This window comes from Lissotriton helveticus, chromosome 9 (assembly GCF_964261635.1).
Source record: "Lissotriton helveticus chromosome 9, aLisHel1.1, whole genome shotgun sequence".
NCBI lineage: Eukaryota > Metazoa > Chordata > Amphibia > Caudata > Salamandridae > Lissotriton > Lissotriton helveticus.
In genome coordinates this window covers 239,418,780-239,443,780 of record NC_136070.1, presented here as the reverse complement: position 1 = coordinate 239,443,780, position 25,001 = coordinate 239,418,780, and the positions used below count along the sequence as shown (strand labels likewise).

Genomic DNA, 25,001 nt, shown 5'->3' with positions numbered 1-25,001 from the left:
CCTGCCCGTGTGCTGAGGAAACACTGTACAATGACATATTTATAGCTCTGTGCTGTGCCCGGTGCATATGCCCTCGGGTCCTTAGGTCACTCTTAGAACCAGTCAATAGGTTTCGGTGAAGAGTGCGCAGATTGTCCCTAAAAATAACAAGCATTGGCGTAGCCCATAGGTCTCGCCTTTGGAACCTTATAAGTGTTTAGCCATGCAACAGTTGATGTCATCTTTGCACAAGCCGCCTTGCTGCGCCACCTCCTTTGCTGTTCTTTGCAGTATCTGTGTCATGTCACCCACATCGACACAAGACAGCCATATAGATGAGCAGTGCCAAGCGGTTAGTCATCTCAAGTTAAGCAGGTAGCTTTGTGTATAAAAAAAAATACACGTTATTTTTTCCACGAAGAAAAGCAAAAACTTGTGTTTTTGTGTTTGAAAACAAGGCAGGGGTAGAGGAGACGACAGTGTTTAGAATTCGTTTAATAAATCACCACAGCGTGGCATTGCGGTGGACCAGTAGCAAATGGTTTAGCCTACTGAAGCATGTTTTTGGTAATAAAATAAAAAAGATAAGAAATATTATGTTTGTTAAATAAAAGTATACTGTATTCTCTAATGGCAAGACTTTTCTCTTTTGCAGTTTACTAGTGATTGAGCACCTACATATTGTCAAACTGGATGCATGAAAGACCATCTGTAACTGATTAACTAGAATTTCCACAAAGTTTTAAAAAAAGGATGGTGCTGTCAATCAAAACATTTTTTTACGTTGTGATACAATATATTTGACAATAATGGGGGGCCATTTAAAGATAAGGTGGGACATACCCGAGCCTTTGGCCATTTGCGTGCTTTCTTTTATGGAAGCCTTATGCAAATGGTCAATCAAATGCGTGGCACAAAAATAAAAAAAAACACGAGCAAAGCTGTGCGATTTGAAAGTCCTTTTGGAAGCCCTTACAAAAGCCTTGCAGCGCATGCGCGCTGGCTCAGGGGAGACCTAAAACTGGATGGACTTGCATTTTACCGCAGTAGATAAGCCATTTTCTTTGCCTGCATAATTTCTTTGTGATTGTGCGCAAGTTTTTATTTGTGTATTTATTTAAGGAAATTGCATGATTTCTCTTTAGAGGCACTCACTCCTTTTGGTTCTAAATGTCAGCAAAAATGATAGGCACCTCTTTAACACAGTTATCAAAAACTTGTTTTACTGCTGTCCAGCCGACTGGAGGAGATCTGAGAGTGGTCGGCCGCTGAAGGCTGGGTCTCGCCCTCTAAGACAGAGGTCTTCAAACTTTTTGTGCCGAGACCCCTGGGCAAAATGATTTCAATTTGAGTCCACCTCCAAACGTTTATGGTCCAAAAGAGGGAGTGCGTGAGGGCAGGTGTGGGCAGGATTTATTAAATCAGCAGGTTTTGTTTGGTAAAATAGTCCCCTGGGCTATGACTTAGAGCTCTCAAGTTTTCCAGGTACATGCATAAGCAGTTCATCTACTTCTTGCTTTTTGTCTTTGCATTCTGGGACTTGTGGTCCTGATTTGGTAATGAAATAAACAGAACTACAAATTCCAGAGTGGAAAGAACGAAACTGGACTTGCACGAGGACCTAGGGAAACTGAAAGTGCTGTTCCACAGTCTGCATCTTGATTTCCTTCCCTGGTTTAGGACAGTTCCTGGGCCACTTACAAAGCTCTTAACTTTCTTAGATACATGCATCCAGTTTCTGAGGCACGTACATAAAAGTCCAGTTTGTTTGTTTGTTTGTTTGTACTCTGGAACTTGTAGTCCTGAATTAATAATATAATAAACAGGACTTCAAGTCCCAGAATGCAAAGGAAAAAATCTGGACTGGCTAAGCAGCGCATGCATGCACCTTGGATACATGAGGGTTCTACCCCAGCAATATTATCCTTCCAGGGCTTTAAGTAGAAAAAACATAGCCATGCACTTCACCCGATGGGGCCATAGCGCAGCAGCCCCCAAAAGTCTGCCCCCTCAGGGACATTTAAGTGAATGAAAACCCTGCATTCCTCCCCTGGACTATGGCTCTGAGCCCCAAAGAGAGTTCCCTGGTGTCCCGGGGACACACCCAGCAGCTCATCCAGTACAGGTATTTTTTTCATTGCATTCTGGGACTGGTTGTCCTGCCTTATTGATGTAGTAGAAAACAGGACTAAACATAACCCTGACTTAGTAAGCTAAACATGTATGAATGCAGAGAAAAAAAACACGGTCTGGATGAGTTACTCGCGCGTGGACCTGGAAAATATGAGTGCTGCTCCAGCTGTCTGCATCCTCTGAGCTGTCAGTGAGAAATGGGCCTGAATCTCACCTCCCTCTAATGGCCGCTAGCAGAAAGGCTTCCAGCCAGCTATCTGTCTCCTGTGAGTCTTTAAGTAAAGTAATCGGTTCTGCACCTCTCGTTTTTTGCAGTTTTATAGAGTAGCATGAACTGGACCCGAAGGCACTGAAGCGCTTTTCATGAGCATCAGTTACATTACACAAGATCTCGCGATAATTTTGCAGGCACGGGGATATCAAGTGATTTGCCCAAAATCCCAAAATGTAGAGCAGACGCCTCTGGTTCCCCAGGAGTCGGCAGCTCTGGCGGTAATGCCACACCCTGCTCAGAGGCCCACCTGGACTCCAGCGCTGGCTGGCTCTGTACCCGAGCTCCAGTACCCCTCTGATTGCAGGCTCTCCCCCAGACCCGTAATCCTCTCCGGTGTCTTTGAAATGTGCACAAGAAGTTCGCGCTCCTAAGCCCTTCCCCCTCTCATTAGTGCCATGATGCTCGCGTGAGTCTGAGCCAAGCAGTGGCGCGCCCCACACTTTGAAGGCCTCTGCCTGGGAGCTGCAGTAAACACGGCGTGCGCGCGGAGTGTTTGCTGGCCCTGCTCAGCCTCTTACAGCTGTGGAGCGCGGGACTTTGAACGTCCTTTAATAGGGACAAGCTGTGTGCCTCTTATGCTGCTGCAAACCCCCCTTACTAAGGAGAAGCCCAGGGCTTTGAGTGGGCCGGGCCCTGCTGCTGCTCAGCACGGACAGGTATTATTAGAAGAGGGTATGGAAACGGGTTCCTATTGGCTCTGTTTGTAGGACTACGACACACTGGCTACGTCACTGTGCCAGTGCTTTTGCAGCGCTGTGATTCGTTAAAGACATTCAACACAGGGACATCTTAAGGATTTTGGGGGCCCTGGGCCAATCGTAATTTGGGGGGCCCTGTTCAGAACAGCTGTGAAATTATGACCCAATTTCATCCATTGCGGGGCCTCTTTGGCCAGGTCACTGACAGTGCTCAGACACAATGGTGCACATTGTTTCCCTCTAATATTAAATAATAGTGACGTGTGTTTTCAATATTGTAACACAGCAGCACCTCACTAATATTACTGCAAATAATCTCTGTGACCCCCCCTCCCATTTCTCATATCTAAGGTCCTGTTTTGATCTAAAAGAAATATTTTGATGGCTGGTGCATATGAAACATAAACACATTTTACTACAAAATGTCAGTGGTGTATTCTCACTAATCACACACATTAAAAACACATTTAAAGAAAACCTTTGACCTGCCACTGGGCACTTACACAACTTCTGCCCTTGTGCATCTGAACTGTCTTCTTTCATCAGACCTAGAAGGATGAAAGGCTGAGTTGTGGTCAAATCTAGGAATTTACACAGAGGCAACCCTACAGCAACAGCCACAGTATTGCATTCCTGTTTCCGGTTTGTAAAGCTCCTGACCTGTTTGTTCTGCTTACTTCACCCTTCACGGGTGTTGCTGGGCCAGTCCTCTGGGATTAGTGGCCTGGTATGAAGTGGTAACACAACTCCTCAAGAAATGATTTGTAACTAAAGTAATGTCAGTACATTTGGGAATTATCTTTTGGATAAAATCTAATCGTCCTTTGCGTCTGTCACTGCACTGACCGAACACAAAATATTCTCTCCTTAGTCATTAAGCGCTGTATACAGACAGAAAAAAGCCTATTATCCCAGAAGTTTCACATCTTTTAAAGAGACAAATACCAGCAATGTGTAAACATTTTAAGTTGCTGCAAAGGTCTGGACATGATACTGAATTAAAACTTTAAACAAATCACCTGTGGTTACCTCAATGGCTAGAGAGCAGGAATATACACGGTCTATGCTGTGAAAACTCAAAATACTCGGGCCTACTTTTGAAAGGGTGCTAGTAACACCATGTGGGAGCCGCTGGTGCCAATTCGGATTATACTCCCCTATAGGCATTCAATGTAAAGTTAGATTGACCACTGCCCCTTATCCCTGAGCCACCAGGCGCATCCAGAGAGGACCCGCTAAGTTTGTCATCTACTCGTGGTGTACAGCAGGGGAGTTCTTAAGTGGACAAGCACATTTTATAACTTCATGCAGTTTTCCAATCTACGTCACCTGCCTTGATAGCCATAATTTAGGCCACACACCCCAGTTATGCCATCCCACTGTGGAAGCCGCCCTAATTGCACCCTTGTGTCAGACATGTGCTCCGCCTCCTACATCTGTTCAAGTCAGGCCGAGCAGATGGTGCATTGGGGCTTTCATACCTCAGTGTGCTGCTACACGCTCCCCTGGAAAGAGGTTTATTATTTTTTTTAATTTTTGCAGATTTATATAGCGCGAACTTGAACCAAGAGGGTATTGGAGCTCTTTACATGAGCACCAGGTACGTTACACAAGGGCACATTCATTTTTTGGTAGGCAGGGAGAGTAAGTGATTTGCCCCGAATCACAGGAAGCTGAGCCGACTCCGAGGCTCTTACCTGGTTTTCCAGCTACAAAGTCAGCAGCTCTGGCCGTAAGGCCACAACCTCTCCCCCAACGAGAGTTCTGCTTATTGATGGGGTCAAAACAGACCTTTGGGAAGGCCTTAAAATCATGGCTTTTCAGCTTGCCTTAGTTCGACCCTATTATTACCCCCACCACGAATCTGCAATTTAGCGCCAGGACACCTCTGGTGAGGAAGCCGCGAGCTCAATAAATTCAGATGATTGATTGAATGAGTTCTGACAAATGCTGGCATTCCACCTGTAAATATCCGCTTTTCTGCATTTAAAGTAATCTTGATGCATGCACAGCAACGACAGTGGCATCTGCTTTGGCAAGTGTGGGTAAATACGTGCAAAGTTTAGAGCGATAAGGCGGTTCCGGGCCTGGAGCACAACTGTTTTCCTTTGGGTGTTGGAAGGGCACAGCTAGCATAAACTTACGGGAAAGGGTAGACTCAGAACAAAGCAGCGGATCGCTCGAGTGGGTTGATCTGCAAGAAAGTCCTTCCTTTGCTTCTGTATCCTCTGCAGCGTTCACGTTGTTTTGAAGATGTAACTTGCAAGTCGGCAGAGGGTTTAAAGTGATAAGGGGCTTGATTGAATTGTAGTTTCATAGAAATGGAGGGATTATTTTGAAATGTTTTTTTGTTCAAAGGTCTTTACTTAATTTTTATAAAACGGAAACATACTCCCCCAATCAGTACAATGCAGATTTCTTGCACATGCTGATTTATTGACAGATGTAACAAAGTAGGGAAGAAATGTGTCTATGTCAACGTTATGGTTAAGGCTCTGTTAGTGGTGGTGTCACTGGTGAAAGAAGAGAGGTTTGTAGTGCAACACGAAATCTTAACACTGTTTGTTACAGAGTGCTTAGAGCAGTGGTGCTGTGCAACATGGCTTAAAGTCAAAAAAAGAAGCGCTGGCCATGTCAAAGCACCTTTTCTCCTTACTTTGAGCCTTGTTGCACAGCAGCCTGCCCTAAAAAACATTGACAAAGCCAACAGATCTTGCATAGGCGAAACCTATTGCCTTTGCCAATGCTTGTTCCAAGCTCGTCGAGTACTGGCACAAAAGCACAGAGAGATAAAGCAACGTGCGGGAGCGCATGTGGGTGGCCTCATCTGCCGAGGATCACACAATATGGATTTGTGTACATGGCCCGGGTGACACTGATGCAGATGCTGGTATGGCCTTCAGGGGTGACACACTTCCATGCTCTTCAAAGCGGCGCACAACTGGCTGGGAAGGCTCCGGTTAATGTATGTATTTACTGGTGATTTCTGAGGCCCCATGTGCAGCACCAGAGTCTCCCGGGGGCAAGGTTCATACCTGTGGCACCAGAGGCAGGCCTATGCAACAAGCCAGCTGTACGATAATGGAATGAAACGTGTGTCTGTCGAAGATAACACACCGCAGGCCTGGGCTTACAAGCTTGTCTCCTCTTGGAGCCATCGAAGCACCCAATGAAAGGCAGAACGTCACCAAACCCTTTCTAAGCACTTCTGCAAAAGGTAGGCAGGGTCACCCACACTTAGCCAGCTTCATACCCCACTTCACTGGGAAATGGTTGCTATTATTCTGCTCAGCGTCATATTTATTTACAGTACACATATATAATCTTAAAGATATGGCACCACAAGGAGGAAAAGACATCTCACCCATTTCCCATCACTTTATTTGGGGTTGAGATGGCTTCTGCGCCCCGGAATCCGGAAGAGGCAGGGGCCATGGAAGTCCAGACTCTCACCCGAAGGTGCCTACATTTTAGCCTCGGGGACTTCTATTATTTAGTTAGTCCATGTCCTGCCATGACCTTGGTGTGTAGGCCTTGTCTGCAGTAGTTGAGTGACACAGTGTCAAGGTTATGTGGAGGGCGCCCCTGCATAGCTACAAACAGGAAGGATACAAGCCCGCTCTGATCTTTGCTTTCCCTGCACACTGCCCTCAAGTATAATAATGAGCAACGGGTCCCCTCTTAAGTTACAATCAGAAAATTACAGGTCTGCTAAGATCATAGGGACCTCACGAGGCAGAGAGTAATGTGTTATTTAGCGCCATTTCTTCTGACATGAAGAAAAGGTTGCAGGTGTTTTTAGATGTATCAGTTCCTCTTGATTACAGACAGCCGACAGCCACACTGGCTTCATAAGGCCCAAGGTGATCTCCTATTGCATGTCCTTTGACATAATTAAAAAGCTACAGATTTCGTGACATCACCCCAGCTGTGTGGTGATGGCTATTACATGTCCTCTTTATAGCTTACTAAGAAGTTTATAGTCCAGCTATGATCACGCTGTCCTCACAAGCACAAGGTGCTGTGTTAGTACATGTCCTTCTCATAGTTTAATCAAAAGGTGTTGGACCGTGTACGATCACAGGGCACAAGGTGATATATCATTATGTTACTATACAGCCGTAATCAAAATATTACAGGTTTCCTAAGATCGCTCCACCGGTACTATTACATGTTCTGTTCAGAGCTGTTACAGGCAGTCTATGGTCACAAAGGCCTCAGAGGGCCCAAGGTGATGTGTTATTACATGTTTTTCTTACAGCTTTATCAAGAGGTTACAGCACTTGTATTGACAATGTATGATCAATCACAGGCCACAAGACGATGTGTTATTACATGCCCTTATACAAATATAATCAAAAAGTTACAGGTTACCTAAGATCAGCCACACGGCCAATGTACTATTTTGTGTCCTCTCCATAGCTTGATAAGAAGGTAACCGACCATCTATGATCCCACTGGCCTCACGTAGCACAAAGTGTGTGCGATAAATAAGGGCAAATGCAGGGGTGTGTGTTGGCCCCATGGTTGACCTGGGCTAAAGTCCACAGAAGGCAGAATCTAAAATTGGGGATTGTTAGGTATATAGTCATATTGGGCAATACGGCTATGATCTGTTCATATTCAGCCAGAAACCTACCAGTTTGGTAAGATTTTTGAAGCAGCAAAATTCATATAATGCTATAACTTGTTTGCATGGTACTGCCAGTGAGATAAAGATTACGATCTTCTGGAAAGGTCAGAAGCCCGGTTAGACAAGGTCCTTGGGAACACAAACTAACCTACACACATCCAAATACCTTGATCTGGGCATCTGGCTCAGCGATAATGGTTCTCCCAGAAATGACTTTGCTTCCGTTAAGAAGAACTGTGCCTCGTTATCTTTTGCCCTCTGTCCACTGTATAGCAAACAGCACAGTCTCCCCACTGGTCCTATTCTCAAAGTTACACTAACAAATCTGATTCCTCTCTAGGCTAATAGGCAGCTCGCCTATAATGGACTGATTGATACCTGCTTGGACTTGTTGCAGTGAAGGACATATAAATGTGTTTTTTATTTACCCCCATCCACCTAAAGAAGTACAAGGTGAGATTGGAGTTTAACCTAGATAAGCAAACTTTGGTTGAAAAAGCTGCCAATCTGAAACGGTGTCATCGTCTCAGAAAATCCTCAGGACGGGACACTGAAACACGACTTTGGATGTGATTACCTATGGCCATCACACCAGTCCCCTGTTGAAGCACAATGACTGGGCTAAATTCCAATTATATGCAGTTGATTCTCTGAGGATCATTCGCTTTTGGATTCAGGGAAATCAAACCCAGTATTTAAAGAATGCAGGACCAAGCAAAGTCAGGTTCTATCCTATCTCCAGACTGCCTTGACACTGAATGGAAGAGTCAACTTGAATATGTGCTGAATTGATGCTTATCTGAATTCCCCAGGACAAAAGCATTTATATTTTGTTCCCGTCAAAAGGGTATTGCATAAAATAACCAGGCTATGATTCTTGTTGATCCTATTGGGGAGTTTAGACTCTTGTTGCCCTCATTTGGGTAGAGGACTGAAGTTTGAAGGATGTGCCAATATAGACCGGAGTCATTACAACGTCCGCTCCGACATTACCTACCTTTAGGTTGCAAGCAAACGTACTGGTTACGGACTACATTTGTAACATATGATATTACAGCCTTTAAAGACGCTGTCATTTTAGGGTGAATTGTGATATGCATAATGAAAGATTGTGACATTTATGGACATTGTGTAAAAAACAAACAATAACCATAGCAAACATCTAATTTTGGTTTTATTCTTTATTTTAAAATACTTCTTGATATTGGAATCTTTTGATAATGCGTTATTACATGCCCTTCTCCACATATAATGAAAAGTTTATAGGTCTTCTAATATCACCGCGGGTCCTCTGTTTTTGTACTCTGGCCTCACACGAGTAGCTTTTATTCGCTATTCTCTTTATAGTTTAATTACAAGGTTATAGATCACCTGTGATCACCCATATCTCTCAGAACACAAGATGGTGTGTTATTACATGTTTGTTCTACAGATACTATCAAAAGTGAGCGATCTCCAAACACCACTCCTGTTGTTGTTCACTAATCCCACCAAGCACAGATTTAAACATACATATACCCTCTTTTGTTACAGACAGAAAGGTAGAAGCTACTTAGGGTCACCCTGGTGAGTGCACACTGGCCTCACAGGAACTCATGATATTACATGGACTCTACACAGTTATTGCTAGAGAGCAATAAGCTATCCTGCAGTACCCTCCCATCATTGCGTAAGAGCCTCACAGTGTGGTTTATTACATGCACTCTCTATGGTTACGACCAGAACGTTACAGGCTAGTGCCTGTCACTCTGGTCTCATATCGAAAACAGGGAAGTAGAATATGTACCCTTTATGGTACAATCAGAAGAACAGAGGCCATCAAAGATCACTTCCATCCTGGTGTTCTCAGGCCCTGGGTGATACAGAACATGCTACTTCAAGTCTATTCGACCAGACCACTGTGCACTTTAGCAAATGCTAATGCAATGTTACCTTTGTACAATACACAATATTCATCAATAATTTAAACCAATATTTTCACTACATTTGAACAAAACTAATTCACAAAATAATTTAAAATCATGATTGATTCATTTAATGTTCAGATATTCACATATTCATACTGAACAAACAACATGTTACTATTCAATGTATTCTAATGGTTTGAATCTTGCCCAATGCATTTCGGGCTGTTGGCCCTTCTTCGGGGGCTTCTATTGATATCTTAGACTCTCAATAAACACTTATTACTACTTTAGTTTTTCAACATTTTGTAATATAAAAGGTGTGCTTCACTTATCCAATAGTGTGATACAGAACATGTCCCCTCGATAGTTACAGAAGGTTACAAGCCGGCTATAATCACTCAATATGCACTGGCCTCACAGGGCCCAAGATTATGTTATTACGTGCTCTCCTTAAAGTTTAATCTGGGTACAGACTGTGTATGCTCACGCTGTCCTGATAAGCACAAGGTGATGTGTTTTACATGTCTCTTCTACAGATATAATGGAAGGTTTACACAGCTTCTAATATCACTGCAGCCATTGAACACTGGTCTCATAGAGCCCAAGGTGAATACACATCCCATGATGACGCCAGTCAGTTTAATCAGAAGGTTAAAGGCCATATGAGATCACACTCTCCTCACAAGTCCAATGTCATTTGTTATTACATAGCTCTTCTAGAGATGCAATGAAAAGTTTACAGAACCACTCACCTCACCCCAGTCATTGTACGCTGGCCTCACGTGTCCAAGGGGGTGATTTTACATGTCCTCTTTACAGTTTAATCAGAAGACCGGATCACACTCTCCTCTCAAGCACAAGGTGATGTTTAATTAAATGTCCTTCTACAAACATAATCAAACGTTTACAAGACTCCTAGCATCTTTTAAAAGTGTAATCTATTATCACATTGTCCTCACAAGCACAGCATGGTGTATTATAACTTATCTCTTCCGCAGATGCAATGAAAAGTTTACAGGGCTCCTAGCATCACCCCAACCCTTGTACACTGGCGCCTCAGAGCCTACGATTAAGCTTTAAAAAGGACATCTAAAAGCATAATCAGAAGGTGATAGGCCATCTACGATTGCACTGTCCTCATAAGCAGTCTGATGTGCTATATTACTTATTCCATCCGCAGACACAATGAAAGGTTTACAAGACTCCTAGCACAACTCCAAATATTGCACACTGGCCTCACAGAGCCTGAATGATGTTATTAGATGTCCTTTTTAAAGTTTAATCAGGTGAAAGGCCACCTATGATCACACTGTCCTCAGAAGCTCAGTGTTGTGTTTTATTACATACCCCATTCGCAGATACAATAAAAAGTTTACAGGGCTCCTAGCATCACCCCAACCATTGCACACTGGCCTCGCAGAGCCTAAAATGATTTTATGAGATGGCCTTTTTAAAGTTCAATCAGGTGAAAGCCACCTATGATCACACTGTCCTCACCAGCACAGTGTGAGGTGTTATTACTTATCTCATTCGCAGATATAATGAAAGGTTTACAAGACTCCTAGCACAACCCCAACCATTGCACACTGGCCTCACAGAGCCTAAAATTATGTTATTAGATGTCCTTTTTATTCAGGTGACAGGCCACCTATGACCACCCTGCCCTCACAAGCACAGTGTGGTGTGTTATTACATACCCCATCCACAGATACAATACAATGTTTACAGGGCCCCTAGCATCCCCCCAACCATTGTACAGTGGCCTCACAGAGACTAAAATGATATTAGATGACCTTATTGAAGCTTAATTCACAGATTTCAGGCCATCTATGATTACAAGCACATGGCGCTCCATTACATATCCCTTCCGCAGACACAATGACATGTTTACAGGAGACAGGCCACCTATGATCACACTGTCCTCACAAGCACAGCGTGGGCGATATAACATACCCCATACGCAGATACAATGAAAAGTTTACAGGGCTCCTAGCATCACCCCAACCATTGTACACTGGCCTCACAGAGCCTACGATGATGATAGTATATGTCAAATTTCAAATTTCAAAATTTGCTTTATTCGGTTAAAAATTTTAAAACCATCAAAGCACAAACAGTAATTCATTTCACAGTTAATCAAATTTCCATATCACAATTAACACAACTAATTATATTACGATATTAAAAATAGTGCTTTACAATCATCAAACACATATACAAGATAAAAGGTTTGTCACCCAGTTTGTTAATTTTCTAAAATTCCAAAATTCACCTAGTAATCGTCACTAATAAAAACTTTCTACTGTACTGCGGACTGAAATACAGAAGGGCAAAGGAAGGTAATTAAGGTAGCAGTATTTTCTTACGACATCTCACAGCCCCTATAATGTAGCTTGCCACCCCAAAACATACCACAGCAGACCCAAGCATTTGTAAGTAGGCCAGGGCTGGTCTCATCTGCTCAAAATTACAACCTCTCAGCAGTGGCAGGATACATTTATTTCGCTGCAGTTCATAAAACTTGCAGAAAAAGATCATATGAAGGACGTTTTGCTCCGAATTATTATCACATGGGCACGGGCCCAAAATCCCACTTTTAATTAACCCCCTGGGGAAAGATAACAACCATGGTAGCATATTATGTTTAAACCTTAGCAAAACAAACAGATGGAAAGGCTGGTTTATAAATTTTAAGTACGGCTGAATCTCTCTCCCCGTGCTTAACATGACAAAGTTTCTAACCGATGGTTTTACCAGTTCCTCTTCTTCCCTTTGGGCCTTCAACCTGTTTAAAAATTGGGATTTTACGGTCTTTATTTCGATTTTACTTAAGGCCCTAGGATTTGTAAATAAATCCGGGCTACCCATTATGTCCATTTGAGTTTTAATATAACGGATACATGGTATAGCCAAGGCCTTATCTAAAGTCAGACAGTCCTGGATAATTAATTGATTTAAATTCGGGGCTTGCTGTGCCCAGATTCTTAACCACCCTAGTATCGGTGCTACAGCAATCTGATCAGAAATATAACCAGTCCCCAGGTCTTCGTGCACATTAAAAGTTGCTGTAGATTGTGGTAGTGACAATATTTTTCTGAAGAAAACATTTTCTGCCATTTGGATCTCACTTGAATCAATATAGCCCCACACCTCACTCCCATATAACACCATAGGCAAACATTTGGCGTTATAGATTTTCATAATGGCCGGTAGTGGCTTACAGCCTAAACGTTTTGCAAAGCCCAGCAGGGCCCCTGTGGCCCTCGCTAATGTGTTTTTTTTTCAATGCGCGTTGCATTACCCACGATCGTCTATCATCGAAAACAATACCCAAATATGGGAAAGTAGGTACTTTAATAAGCGCCTGCCCTTTGCAGAAAAAATATACCCTTTTCGCCCGTCCACCACCTAGCGACATAACATGTGATTTTTTAAAATTAGTTTTCAAATCCAGAGAGTCCATAAAATTAGTAAAACAGTCTAAAAGTAATTGTAATCCTCTTGCCGTCCTAGCAACTAGCACAGTATCATCTGCATATAGTAATGCAGGAATCTTTTTTTGGCCAACTCTCTGGATGTCCTTACATGATGAAATTAGGGCATCACCTAATTTATTTATATAGAGTGTAAACAGTAAAGGTGCAAGGATACACCCTTGCCTGACCCCTCGCTTTACAGGCCAAGAATCCGTCAGGCTCCCATTTTCACTATAGCGGACTGCTGCAGTAGTGTCATTATGGATAACGGCTAGAAAGGATATCAGTAAAGGGTCCAGACCCATGTCAAACAGGGAAGTCCACAATTTCTGTCGGATCACAAGGTCGAAAGCAGTGGACAGATCCATAAAAGCTAAATGGATATCCCCCTGCTTAGCGACCGTATACTTCCCTATAACAAGATGTAAATTGAGGCATTGACCAGCAGTACCTCTTCCCTTCCTAAACCCGTACTGCAGGTCTGAAATAACTGCATTCTCTTCCAGCCAATTTGTCAGCCACACCAAGACGGCTTTTCCCATTATCTTAGCGGACGAGTCTAGGAGAGAGATCGGACGATAACATGCCGGATCCTCTCTTGAACCCTTCTTAAATATTGGGATGATGACTGCTTTGCCCCAGGACGCTGGGGGACCCACTATGGTAACTGCATTAAAAATAGAAGTTAAAATCGTTGCCCAATAATGGGGATCTGCTCTATACAGGTCTGCCGGAACCCCGTCCGGACCTGGTGCTTTCCCGTGTGCTGTGGTCACAATAGCCTCCAAGACTTCTTCTCTGGTAAAAATGATCTTTCCTGCCTGTGCAAAATCACACTGGGTCACGAGAGATGAATTATTTATTTCCGCGTAAAGACCACCATAGTGCTCCACCCACTTTTCTGGAGGAATGAGACAGTCCTGATTTGTATTTTCTGTCTCATTAAACAGGGGACTGTTAATCCCATTCCAAAATTGAGTGCTACTTTTCAGAACACTCACTTTGGTCAGTTCCTCCCAAGCCATATCCTTGAGCTCGATTTTCCTCCGTTTAATAGCCTTTTTATAGGCCCTTCTTGCCTCTGCTATCTTCTGCACGTCCTTACCAGACTCTTTTAGCACTTCTAAAAGTGCCGCGTGGGTGTCACTACAGGCTTGATTAAACCAATTTTTCAATTTCTTAGGCCTTATTTTACTTTTCCTAGTCATATTTACTGCTACCTGTTCTGTAATACGATTGAAAGCATCCAAGATATCCCTTGAGTCCGAGTTTTCACCTAAGCATATGGTCAGATCCTCAGTTTTACTCCTGTACAGGTTTTCCAGGAAGTCGATAGGAGTAATCACCTCCCACCTTAATCTACGGCCTTGACATTTAGAGGCTATATTAGAGTTTAAAATGTTGGAAGAGACAATTTCACTTTTAAGGGCCCTAATATTAATAGTCAACATGAGTGGGTTATGATCACTAAATAGTATATGTCCTTTTTAAAGTTTAATTAGATGATGGGCCATCTATGATCAGCACAGGCACAGCGTTATCTGTTATTACTTATCCCGTCGGCGGATACAATAAATGTTTACAGGACGCCTAGCATCATCCCAACCATTGCACACTGGCCTCAGAGAGCCTACGATGATGATAGTATATGTTCTTTTTAAAGTTTAATCGTGTGATAGGTAATCTATTTTCACACTGGCTTCACAAGCACAACATGGTGTGTTATAACATATATTTTCCGCTGATACAATTGAATGTTTAAAGGACACCTAGCATCACCCCAACTCCACCCATTGCACACTGGCCTCACAGAGCGTATGATGATGCTATTAGATGTCCTTTTTAAAGTTTATTCAGGTGACAGACCACCTATGATCACACTGTCCTCACAAGCACAGCGTGGGCGTTATAACGTACCCCATACGCAGATACAATGAAAAGTTTACAGGGCTCCTAGCATCACCCCAACCGTTGTACACTGTCCTCACAGAGCCAACGATGATGATAGTATATGTCCTTTTTAAAGTTAGATGATGGGCCATCTATGATCATCACAGGCACAGTGTTATCTGTTATTACTTATCCCATCGGCGGATACAATAAATGTTTACAGGACTCCTAGCATCACCCAAACCATTGCACACTGGCCTCACAGACCCTAGGATTATGTCATCGTGTGCACTCTACGATACACTCCGGGTACAGACCTCCTATCTCACCATGCACTGGGTGGTGTGTTGTTGTTCCGGGTGCAGCAGGGAGGCGAGGTGGGTGCGGCCTTTCTGCCTCTCTTTCCTCTCTGTGTTTTATGGTGCGTGCATTCATTCACACACTTTCTTCTGTGCATTGTCTGGCGGGCCTCGTCTTCTGTAAGGTCAGCGGGTGAATATCGCACAAGCACCCCTTTGGCACTTTGTTTGCAGGTCAGCCAGCTTGTCTAGCCTGGCTCTGGGCACCGTTTGAGCGATGAGAAGCAGGGCGCTGTTTCACAGTGCGTGCAGGGTCCCGGGATTGCAAATACTTGAGGTCATGAGGTGGAACAGTCAAAGGCAAAGGAGCGACAGATGAAAACACTGTCCCAACGCGACAATTGTACCAACGCGACACCCTGCGTGTATTAGCTGCCTGCCCCTTTTAGTTTTGGAAACGTTTATGGCTGCAATTCATAAACCCAGAATACTTCACACAAGCAACTCTCGGGGTCTGAGATCACACGGTGCGAAGGTCACAACTGTGGCAGCCCGAGGACTCAATGCACGGCGGCCACGGTCAGCGCTCTCTGTGCAGGCTGCAGGGAAGGGGAGAGGCGCTGTCCGCACACTGAACCAGCAGGAAGAGCTCGAGCACCGGAAGAACGACCCCCGGATCGAAAGAGCGCGGAAAATAAAACGAAAGCATCAGAGGGTGCAGTTTACGTGGACGGGCACCAATAAAAATAGATCAAAGTAACCATCTGGCAAGAAATATGCAACGGTAGGACTTGACTCCGATAACATATTTATTGTAACACGCCCAATCGATTTATTCTCCTTCAGTCACAAAGGTATACACCTGTTACAACGCATTTTTTACTCCGCACTACCACTACAACGCGACCATTACTCCGCATACTATTACAACGCATTGCGCTGGGGGGCGCTCTAGGATAGGGAATACGTTTAATTTTCTATCCAACACCTTCCCTAGTGTCCACGGGGACTGGAGTTGGAATAGAAAATTATACTTACCACTATCCAGCACCTCTAAGCGCTATGCGTTGTAACGGTATTCGTTGTAAATACCGCGTTGTAATGGTATGCGGAGTAAAAGTATGCGTTGTAACGTCATACATCCGTCACAAACGCTGGTTTTGAAACCTCGCGCTCCTACTTCCTGGCTGCGGGACGTGCACAGCGCCGGAGATGGGCTACAGTTAATACATGAACAATGCGCCCCTCGGCTTGGGTGAAATGCTCCAGCAGCTCTTGGAATACGCAGGCTCCGGGGCAGCCACGCCCATCTTCCATCTTACTTTGACAAATGTTCCCTCATCACCGTGGAGGCAGCATTACTGGGGTCGCTACCTGCACAGTGCTGCAACCATGAAACACAAAAGCATTGAACCTCTCCTGACGCTAGTGATACCCACAGTTTTACACAGCCTAACCCCATCGCCCCCCACAAAAAAGCAGGTGTACAAAGTTTTGACCGGAGCAAGGACCCCTACTTTCACAGTATTCACTCCTGCAGCAGACCCTGTTTGACAGCGGGCTGCTTTGAGGGGCTTCTTTCCATCTTGACAGCCAGGGCTGCTCTGAGGGGCCCCTTTCCATCTTTGCTTTGAGGGGCCTCTTTCCTTCTTTGCTTTGAGGGACCTCTTTCCTTCTTTGCTTTGAGGGGCCTCTTTCCTTCTTGACAGCCAGGGCTGCTCTGAGGGGCCTCTTTCCATCTTTGCTTTGAGGGACCTCTTTCCTTCTTTGCTTTGAGGGGCCTCTTTCCTTCTTGACGGTCAGGGCTGCTTTGAGGGGCTTCTCTCCATCTTGGCAGCCAGGGCTGCTCTGAGGGGCTTCTTTCCATCTTGACGGTCAGGGCTGCTTCGAGGGGCTTCTCTCCATCTTGGCAGCCAGGGCTGCTTTGAGGGGCTTCTCTCCATCTTGGCGGCCAGGGCTGCTCTGAGGGGCGTCTTTCCATCTTTGCTTTGAGGGGCCTCTTTTCATCTTGACAGCCAGGGCTGCTTTGAGGGGCTTCTCTATATCTTGACAGCCAGGGCTGCTCTGAGGGGCCTCTTTCCATCTTTGCTTTGAGGGGCCTCTTTCCATCTTTGCTTTGAGGGCCTCTTTCCATCTTGACGGCCAGGCCTGCTTTGAGGGGCTTCTCTCCACCTTGGAGGCCAGGGCTGCTCTGAGGGGCCTCATTCCATCTTTGCTCTGAGAGGCCTCTTTCCATCTTTGCTTTGAGGGGCCTCTTGTCATCTTGACAGCCAGGGCTGCTTTGAGGGGCCTCTTGTCATCTTGACAGCCAGGGCTGCTTTGAGGGGCCTCTTTCCATCTTTGCTTTGAGGGCCCTCTTTCCATCTTTGCTTTGAGTGCCTCTTTCCTTCTTTGCTCTGAGAGGCCTCTTTCCATCTTTGCTTTGAGGGGCCTCTTGTCATCTTGACAGCCAGGGCTGCTTTGAGGGGCCTCTTGTCATCTTGACAGCCAGGGCTGCTTTGAGGGGCCTCTTTCCATCTTTGCTTTGAGGGCCCTCTTTCCATCTTTGCTTTGAGTGCCTCTTTCCTTCTTTGCTTTGAGGGGCCTCTTTCCTTCTTTGCTTTGAGGGGCCTCTTTTCCTTCCTGGCAGCTCGCTTTTCCCGAGCCTGTATCTAAAGCTGCATCGAGGTTCCGCCCCAGGTGGAACTCGGCCGTCCTAAGATCGTCGCCATACAGCTCATATGTAGCGCCTAGACTCTCCATTGGCCACCACCACATCTCAGCCTGGGGCTTCATTCAATCAATCAATCAATCAATTCACTTCAAAGATAATGTGCTTTAAACAAGGCTGGTTTAATGATCGTTTAAAGATTAACCAGCCCCCACCGTGAGGATGACTATTTTCCAGAGAGATTGGGTCGTATTCTGAGCCGGGCGCGTGGGCTTGTTATCGACGGGTTTTTGAGCATCCGATCACGTAAACATTAGGACTTTCATATCAGATCATATATACATCAAGACTTTATTATAATCCGCTATTGCATGCGCAAAGACTAAATCTAAGGGTTTGATGGCATTCCGATTACTTTAAGAGTATATTATGAACATCACAAAGATAAGCTGCGTCTTCCAGCATCGATCTGTACGTGCACCCCCCTTGAAACAATATACAACATTACACCGAAGGGGGTCTATTACCCTGGGGTAAGCAGGGCATTGGTACCTCGCCTCTCTCGTAACCTTCCATGGAGGTGTACACGCAGCATCGGTATGAGTAAACCATTCGAGACGCGAATGGATCTAACGGGTATGTCTATAAAAATTATAAAACCCTATATTCAAGCATCTGGATAAATAGACATCTTATATAACTGTCGGCTGGAATTTCCACAGAGAGAGACGAACGAGGACCTTATCAAGCCTTGCACTCTGTCATTTGTAGTTTTTCTTTCATAGAGAGCTGGATTCAATAGAAAGTAGAAACCATTTGTAACTAGTCAACTGGAATTTCCCCGAGGAAACTTTAGCCCGGGCTGGTTTTGTAGTATGATCTTTGTAGTTTCACTTCCCCAGGTACTAATCCAGGACAACGTATCACACACACAATAGTGGCAACTTAAATTGCCCGTATTGTAACCCTTATGTATGCTAAGTAAAAGTGGCTACTACACTAAGCATTGGCAAAACTGTCCGCTAAACTAATAGCAATTCTAAGTGTGTCGCACGGGGATACCGCGCACTAGTGCCAGAGAGTAAAGGGAAGCAGCATAGGAAGGCTTTGGAGCAGGGAACTCTGAACTAGATTCACCCCTCGTGAAGTGAAACTACTGCCTGTGGCGCAAACCCCGGTGTCCGCCATCTTGAGCCCGCCCACCCACGCTGTGTTCATGCTGCACGCACGAGGAGTGCCCGGCTATTGAGCTCAAATGCACAGCTCGGGGTGGTGAGTACTACCACAGCATGCACGCCAGCATTTTGGAGGAGGAAAGTGGGAGATTAAAAAAAATACAATAATCGAGAAAATGTATTTCCCACATTTACTTCTACTAAAGGAGATGGAATTTCAAGGGGGGCAGCCAAAATAAGGCCATGTTGTGCTTCATAATCGGGCGTTTGCTGCACGACTCGGCTCTGTTGCCATGTATGCTACAGTGTCCCGGTGCACTCCGGGCCGGAGGGGCCCTCGCTCTCAGCGCACGTGCGAGTGTCACCCGTGACGCAGTGAGTGATATTCGGCGCACGTCGCCGGCGAGTCTATTAGCGCTCGTGTAAACACTCCAGCTGTGACAGGTGAGCACAACTGCAACCAATTAAAGGCCAGGCTGTCGGGAGGCGCCAGGCTGCCATCTGAAGAGCGCTCTCGTGACTGGGGGTCTCAGAACCTCCTGCGCGAGCTGCCTCGACACCATTAGCAGGACACGCGCCGCTTTGAAACTGGGAAACCCACGGCTTAACTTTCCATTCTGCACCTGCGGCTCTTAAGGGATACTGTGCCGGGATTTCTCTACCTGCAGTGTTCTTTGAAACGCAGGCAAAAGAGTGGCGCAGTTGTTAGGCGCTCCTGAAATGCGAGAACAATCCCAACCAGGGCATCTTTCAAATGCGCGCTGTCTGGCCGTCCCTGCTTAGGACATGCTGGCGTCGCCTACAGCACTCTTCTTAGTCAACAACACGCAGCATCTATTAAAGTCCTCTTTCTGGAATGCAGGCACACTCTTGCGGTTTCTTCTCCAATATTGAAAGTCACTGTCAGGCAACGCACCCTCTAATATGCAGGCAGTAGCTTTAACAGTTCCTTCTGTTAAGTATACAGTATTGCAGTTTATCCCTCTAAAATGCAAGCATGGTTTATTGCACGTCTCAAAAATGCAGGCGCAATTTATTAGAGTTCTCTCTCTGAAGTGCAATCGCAGATCATTACAGTGATTTGTCTGAATACAAGCATACACTATTGCAGTTGTGTGATTCTCTTTAAAACGCTAGAACAATCTACCGATGTTCTCTTATAATAGCAGGCAGTCTGTACACGGCCGTCCTCTCAGAAATGCAGACACCAGCAATGGCATTTTTAAAATGAACTACATGAACATTCTATTATAGATTTACTAAAATTCAAACACAAAATATTCCAGGCTCTTCAGCCGTGCGTGTACAGTACTGCAAGCTTCTCTCCGAAACACGTCCAATCTACAGCAGTTCCCCTGCTGAAATGAATGCATCACATACAGCCACTAAAAACGGTGCAGGTACAGTACATAACAGCTGTTTCTGAAATGCAGGTGCATTACATATCACAGTTAACCCAATGGGATGTTCATACGATATATATATCAGTTCTTTTTTAACTAAAGGCCCAATTTCATGAATGCTTCTGTATGGCATGCAGGTACAACCTGTGGCAGCCCCGTCTCTTGCGCTCAGATAATCGGTGGCATTTAACTGCCTGAACTGCAGAAAAGTGTCTCTCTGAAATACACTCGGCTCAATCTGTGGGGCCCCGCCCCATGCAATGCAGGCGCAGTCTGCAGAACTTCACTCTGTAAGGCAGGCAGGCACATTCTATTGCAAATTCTCTCCATTATGCAAAATGACACAATCCATGGCAGTCACCCCCATGGAATAGAGGCGCAGTCTACTGCAGTTCACACTAAAGTCAGAAACAATCTATTTAAGCCCTCACCGACCGACATTCATGCACAGTTCACTGTGGTAGAGCGTACTTTGCTTCAAGCACAAAATTGTTTTTAATCTCTGCGGTATTGCACAAGTGGAACATAAGGTATGAATTTTAATACAAACACCAGCCATGTTTTATAGATGAGTCTATTCCCAAATCTTACAGTTCTCTAACCAGACCTACGATCTGATTTGACGGGGAGTGCGAGCCCCGGGGACGGCCATGCCAGCCTTATTTAAAGAAGAATTTGACCTCCAGTAAACCCCGGTGGTGTTTGAGGTTGCACGCCTCTTCTAAAGAGCGCCAGCCAGAGCCCCGCGTTTAACAACAATATACAGTGGAGGCGTGAAACTGACACACACAGCCCAGAACGTGCCAGTGGCCCCGAGAGAGGGGCGCGACACGGCGTCCGGCCGGAACCAGAGCGCGTGGGCAGCAGCCCCATCACACGACTACAATAAACCGGACCGTGGTGGCTGCCGCCCCCGCCCCGCCCAAACACCGCGCAGACCCATCCCCACAGAATAAAAAACAACACCCCTGTGAACGCATCGCCTTCAACAGTTGGCATGGATGGTAAAGAGTACTTGTATGAAATATACTGGAAGGGGCTAGCAGCATGCTTAATCTGTGCAGATGTCGAGACAAAAAAACTGCGCATTACATGAAACAGCAAACAAAGCGCCCCAAAACTGCCGAAGACACGTGGGTGAAGCCCGCCCGCCAGCCAACACTCGGCGGGAGTAAAGCAAAGGGCGACCACGCAGAAGTGAGCGAAGCAAAGCAACCCATAGCCAGGAGAACAGCTCACCAGCAAGACCCGTGCGGGCGAAACAGAGAGCAGCCTGGATGCGCGGGAACACCGAGGTGCACTGGGAGGCGAGGTGCAGGATCGCACTGAAGTGCATCGGGTACACAGCACGCGAGGCGCGTGCACCTGCACAGGAGGTCAGGAGAAACGAACCCAAAGTGCACGTGGCCTGGTGGCAGGCAGTGTAAGGGGGCTCTCGAGGCGTGACAGCAACGCACCCAGGCGCCCGCAGCATGTTAAAATGCAGTAAGGGTCATGATGGGGTGTGAAAGGTGAATACAGTAGAGTGCATGCAGCGAGAGTAAGGAGAGCGGAGATAGTTACATGACGAGGTTCAGCAATACACGCAAGTGGGTGCAGCTGATAAACAAGGAGTAAGGCTCTTTAAAAAAGTGAGGTACAGAAACGTACTGAAGGGCGTGCAGCCGGTATGCAAGGAGTGGTGGTCAGTAAAGGGTACGGTACAAATGCACTCAAGGGCACCCGCTTGTATACAAGGCGAGAGGTTCACTGAAGGGTGAGGTACAGCAGTGCACTCAAGTGCAGGCAGCAGGTGTACAAGGAGTCAAGATCACTTAAGGGTGGAATACAGCAGTGCACTCAAGTGCACAGATCTAGTATGCAAGGAGTGAGGAGCAGTGAAGGGTGAGGTATAGCAGTGCACTCACGTGCACAGATCTAGTATGCAAGGAGTGTGTAGCAGTGAAGGGTGAGGTATAGCAGTGCACTCAAGTGCATGCACACAGGGCATGAGGATCACGTACAGAAATGTACAGAAACCATAGGTACAGGGGACGCTACGGTATATGCTGGAATGGCACAGGGAGACGGGATCGCGATCACATACATTGGCTTACATCACAGTGTTCACGAAAGAACATGACTCAGAGAAGCGCCGTGTGATGTATTGTGACAGGTGGATGGCGCTGTACACAGCCACCCGGAGGGGGTGGCGTCCGCGGAAGGCGCGCAGAGCCAGGCGGCTAGCAGCGTGCTGCCCGGGGAGGGAGGCTGGTGGCATGCGGAAGACCAGGAGCCTGGACGAAGATTCATCCTTCCACCCCCACCACCCTGCAAACCTTCCCTTTCCTGAGCAAGGGCAGCAGTAAGTTACTGCACTGCTGGCCCGGGGGGTTGGAGGCAATTAAAAAAACACACAAGCAACGACCATATTACTTAATGCTACGTATGCACGTGGATGGCAGAGAACAGCATGCAAGTTGGGGATGGGAGGGTCAGAGGGCACACGAGGCGATGACGGATCAGGGAGGATGGTGAGATGATGGCACGCAGACGGTCTGCATAACGTGGATGCACTTAGTTAGAGATGGTGCCAAGCGGTGTCAAAACAGAAACGGAGCTGGTCTGGTGGCAGAGTAGGAGGGGTGATAACACGAGCTAAGGGAGAGTAGTGCAGGAGGTTGGCAGAACTAGGCATGCCACATTGGTCAGGGGTAGACAAGTACACGGTGATGGCTTGGGAGACGTGTACGTGACAAAAAGGCAGACTGATGCCAGTTGGCAGCTGGTGGCGCTGGAATTGTTTGTAAATGCTGTCGATGGCACATTGGTCGGCGAGGGTGGAATGGTACAAGATGATGGCTTCGGAAGGGTGATGTCACAAGAAATGATGGCACACTAAAGAAGGTGGCAGCTCCGGGGGCAATGGCACATTGGCGGGGGCAGGTAGGTACAAGATGATGGCTTTGGAGAGGTGATGGCACACTAAAGAAGGTGGCAGGTGGCGGCTGTGGAGCTATGTGGTAGGGGATGCCACAGAAGAGTATGACGTGATGACAGACTGCATGTCAGGTGATGGCACAGGTGTGTGTGGTGGTAAGGCGTGTGTGTAGTTACTGGCAGCAGGCAGTAGCCCCTGGTAGGGCGCAGGGAGCCCCAGCAGCGGACGGGGGAGCCCGTGCTCCACACACTGCTACCTTGCTGCTGTCAACGGTCCCGGGCCCAAGGCCCGTAGAGCTCCCGTGGCCGGGGCCCCCACTCCCCAGAACCTGCGGGGCCCTGCTTCTCCCCCTCACACTCAGCCCTCGCGCCCGCAGGGCTCCGGGGCCCGCCACCGCCCGCGGTGCCCGGGGCACGAGGACAGCCAGCGCAGCAACTTATCAGCTACGCAGTGACAAATGCTCAGGGCGAGGACCCGCCAAACATGTCCATCCTGGGGGCGTGGGCAGCCGGCCCTGGCACGAGGGGGAGGCAAACTTGTGCTAGAACCTGGGGCAACCTCAGTCCAGGGATAGGGGCGTCAACCTGCGGCCCCCAGGGGAGGGCAGCGGGCATCCTCCCGGGGAGCAGTGCTCAGCGCTCCCCCCCAGGCCCCAGCGGAGACCCTGCCGGACCGGAGGGGCAGCACCCGCCCCAGGGACAGCACCCCGGAGCCCGCGGCCAGCACAGCTCGGGCTCCAGCAGCCTCCCCCATACTGCGGGAGCCTCTCCCCTGCCCCTGCGCGGGCACTGCCTCCTCCCAGCACTCGGTGCCATCCTCACCCCGGCGGATGTCCCAGGCACAGGCGGCAGCGCGGAGCCCGCGCCCCCGCGCCCGGTGCAGGGAGAGCCCGGGAGGGGCCGAGCCTCACAGCCGCGCTGCGCACGGGGAGCCTCTCCTACCTTGGGCCGCGGATCCGGGCGCACGGGGTCCCTCAGCTCGGGCACGGCGCCGATTCCAGGTGTCCCGCAGGCGCCATCTTTCCGGGTGTTTTTTTTTTCAGCTCTCAAAGTCAATTTGCATTAAAAACAGAGGAGGGAAACGAGCTGCGAGCAGCTGCCATCTGGAGGGAGGAGGAGGAGTGGTGGTGAGGAGCAGGCTCGCACAGCCAGGGGGAGGAGGCAGGCTTCGGAGGCAGCGCGGCGGCGGCTGCTGCTGCAGTGTCCCCAGCGGAGGCTCTGGCGCGGACTCGGGGGCCGCAGCACGCCACCGGGGCTCCTTCGAGTCCGAGAGCACACCCTGCCCGGGGCGGGGACCCGGGGGGACACCTACCCGGCTGGGGCGGGGCCGCCTGGCTGCTGCTGCGGTGCTCGCACACGGCGGCCAGGGGCTCCTCGAAGCCCACTTCTGCGCGCAGCGGGCTCGGAGTCCGCCACACACACGGCGAGCTGCGTATCTCTCTCTCACGGCCAACAGTTTGTCACGCGGAGGTTGCGTGTCGTGCACAGTTGCGCATGTCACACACACCAGGCTCCGAAGCTCACACACATCAGTCCATTTGTCACACGCATGGTATGTGTATCTA

The 25,001-nt window shown here is 47.3% G+C and overlaps 1 protein-coding gene across 1 annotated transcript in view; it reads right to left on the bottom strand.

The window, feature by feature from the left end:
* BAHD1 (bromo adjacent homology domain containing 1) overlaps positions 1 to 24,721 on the bottom strand; it is a 569,963-nt gene extending 545,242 nt beyond the window's left edge. The window contains exon 1 of the mRNA XM_078659804.1: positions 24,379 to 24,721. The gene's annotated coding sequence lies outside the window, so the exon portion shown is untranslated. The remainder of the gene's footprint in view (positions 1 to 24,378) is intronic.
* Between the last annotated feature and the right edge of the window lie 280 nt (positions 24,722 to 25,001).